Consider the following 2,949-nt stretch of genomic DNA (forward strand, 5'->3'; position numbering starts at 1 on the left):
AAGCCTGGGTTTTGCCAGGCGAGTACTGTAGGGCATTAAAACGAGAGAAACAAGGGAATAAAAGGGGTGTTTGCAACAAAGAGATCAGAATGATGGATTGGGAATCAAAACTGGATAAAGAAGGAAGTAATACAGGAGATGGGTAGGGATGAAGGAGTAGAGCGTTCTTGAAAAGACTGAGAAATTGCTAGAGAGTGGGTACTAGGGAAGCTGAGCAGAAGGATTGAAGGTGGTGACAGTCAGAGGGTGGGATGGTTGAAAAGGAGATTTTGGAGGAGATGCAGTTGGTCATCAGTGAGGACGAGGTCAGATGAGTCACTGAGGACAGGAGTGAGTGGCTCAGGTGAGATGAAAAGTCACTGGAGAGAGAAGGAATTGAGAAGCCTAAGACATTTGGTGGAGGTCAAGGTGATGGATACAGTAGATTAAATTATAAGACTAATCATAAAAGTTGTTCACAAATATCTATAATTAGATGTTAGATGTAGTATCTAGTTCAATAAAGATACCACTCATAATATAAGTACTTTAAATTAAAATTTTTTTATTAAAAAATATTTTGAAGGGATTTATGGGACTTCAAAGAACAAAGTTTCACTCACATCTACGTTTTTTGTTGGGTAAAAATACAAGGCATTTTTTTCCGTGTGAAACTTCTTTGTATTTTGATATCTTTTCTTTTCCTTCTGTGAGTTATTTTAGGCAGCTACTCCATTAACACGATCTTTTGAAAAGGGGACCTGTTTTTCCCTCTAAAATCCTTCATGTCATAGCTTGTTTCTTCTAAGCTGGACTTTGCCCTCTTGTACTTTCTTCATAGATTTTTCACTGTTTTTTTTAAAAACTCTTACTCCCATATTTACTCTTTTTCTCAGATGTTTGTTTCCTTTCTTCCTGCTCCATCTCTCGGTTCCTCAGATTCCTTTCCTTAGGAGAACAAATTGGGAGGTTTTCCAAAGCATGCTGTGAGAAAAGTCTCTAGACTTCCTGGGGGTGGGAGCTGTGAGCACTATTTTCTATCCAGTGAGTGTTCGGATTACAGGGCCAGGCCTCAGGTGCAGGTCCAGCTTGCCAAAGGTGGTCTCTAAAACATGAAGAAGATTGCTTTGCTCCTCCCATCTCCTAATCCCTCTTCATAAACTCAAAAGTTATTAATTGGGAGTCTATTCTGTGTTACTCATTGTACTGATTAAAGTAATTGACATCAACGGGCAATGACTGATCGGCTTAATACTCTCATGGGCACTCACATTTCTAAAATGTGCATATTAATCCAAATAAATCCGATTCATGGAAAGAATGTGAAACAAACCGTTAACACTCTATTTGGGATTTTCTGTGACAGAACAGAGGGGCTCCCTTTCTCCTGCGGCCCCAAATCAGCCTTCCTATCCCTCAGAAAGTGGGCTAGGACAACAGAACATTGGGGAGTGGAGTTTGTGTGCACGCACCTGTGGGTCTGTGTGACTCCACGCACCTCACCTAGAAACCTCTCTAGCTCATGATCTGTCTTCTTCGCCCACGTTTTAAATCATAACCAGAGATGCTCATATATGGGTTACGGCTAAACCACATTATTCTTAATAAGTTCTTGATCTCCGGATCCTATTCCCATAGAATTTCCCATAGAAAATTCTTCAAATATTCAATTTTATAAAGGTGTGCAGGAGCACAGTCTTAGAATCACGGACGTTCGTGTATCCTGATTCTTTTAATTCGGTTGTTCGTTACTGGAATATACAGAGTGAGTAGGGAGTCAGAGATGAGAAGCATCAGAAGTCAAGGATTCCGTTTCTCAACCTGGTCTGGACTACTTGGGTGATATCTCATCCTCCAATCGCTATGCAAATATGAGGAAAAGGGCCCTGGCCGGGAGACAGTACCGTGCACCGGTTAGTATAGGGTGCTTGAAGGTCAGACAGATTTGAGGGCCGCTCTCAACCCGACTCCTATTAGCTCTGTGACCTTGGGCAGGTCACATAGCCTTAGGTAGTACAGCTTCTATAAATAGTAATAAATTATTCTTGCTTAAAGAGTAGCCGATAAGAGCCGCCCTTTCGTGAATCAACCCACTCCATCCATGACCTGTGTCTGCGATAGAGACTCTGCCTCGGGAGGGTCTCTTTTAGGTCCGGGAGGTTCTCTTTTAGGTCCGGAAGCTTCCCCAGGGAGGGCTGAGGGGGAGCTGTGGAATAGGTATGGAAGGAGACAGGGCTCTTTCTCCTTCATATCTGCTAGGGGACTGACCTCCTTGGGTCCGCTATGTGCCCCCCACTTGCCCGTCTGGGCGCTACGCGGTGGGATAATTGTGGGACCTGGGGCAGCAAGCAGCAAGCGTCTTCCTCCGCTTCTCTTCCAGGGAGTCCGCGCGAGGAGCCTGGCTCAGCCGGGCGCGTTGAATTCCAGCTCCCAGCCCTTGCGCTTCTCTTATCTCAGCAAAGTCTTGAACCTACATCCTCGTACCTTTCCAGGCCTTCCGCGAGCAGCTGGCACGGGACACAGAAGGAAAATCAAGTTTCTGAAATAAAACCAATATGTAGAGTGAAATCAGCCGAGCTTCCTCCTGGTGCCTGTTTACAAGAGGGAAGTCAGCGGGGCCCCCAAGAGGTCGCTGGTGGCGCAGAAACCGAACCGAGGCCAGATTGCAGAGAAAGGGAGAAGACAGAAAAAACACCCAGAAACTTTCTTCCTCGTCGAGAAGAATCGCCGCCCCCCCCCCCCCCCCTCCAGCAGAAGCAGTAATGTGACACCGAGCGAAACCCGGAGACCCGAGCGGAGGGAGGGAGGGAACAGGGAGGAGAGAGGGCTGCGGAGAGCCGGAGGGAGAGAGGGGAGGGAAGGAGGAAAACCCCTGTCAAGGAGGNCCTCCCCCGACCAGGTCTCCCACAGCAACCTCTCCTCCGGCTGATATCTGCTACTCTCATCATCTATTTTCTCATCTGTCAATGG

General features: G+C 46.3%; 1 long non-coding RNA gene across 1 annotated transcript; it reads right to left on the reverse strand.

Annotated features, from left to right (window-relative positions):
- Nucleotides 1-524: 524 nt before the first annotated feature.
- Nucleotides 525-2,331, reverse strand: LOC103583712. Its single transcript, XR_549885.1, has 2 exons — nucleotides 2,248-2,331; nucleotides 525-1,084 (listed from the first exon to the last, which is right to left on the reverse strand). It is a non-coding gene; the product is annotated as an uncharacterized LOC103583712 (long non-coding RNA).
- Between the last annotated feature and the right edge of the window lie 618 nt (nucleotides 2,332-2,949).

The sequence above is a fragment of the Galeopterus variegatus genome, unplaced genomic scaffold, assembly GCF_000696425.1.
Source record: "Galeopterus variegatus unplaced genomic scaffold, G_variegatus-3.0.2 Scaffold26671, whole genome shotgun sequence".
Classification (NCBI taxonomy): Eukaryota; Metazoa; Chordata; class Mammalia; order Dermoptera; family Cynocephalidae; genus Galeopterus; species Galeopterus variegatus.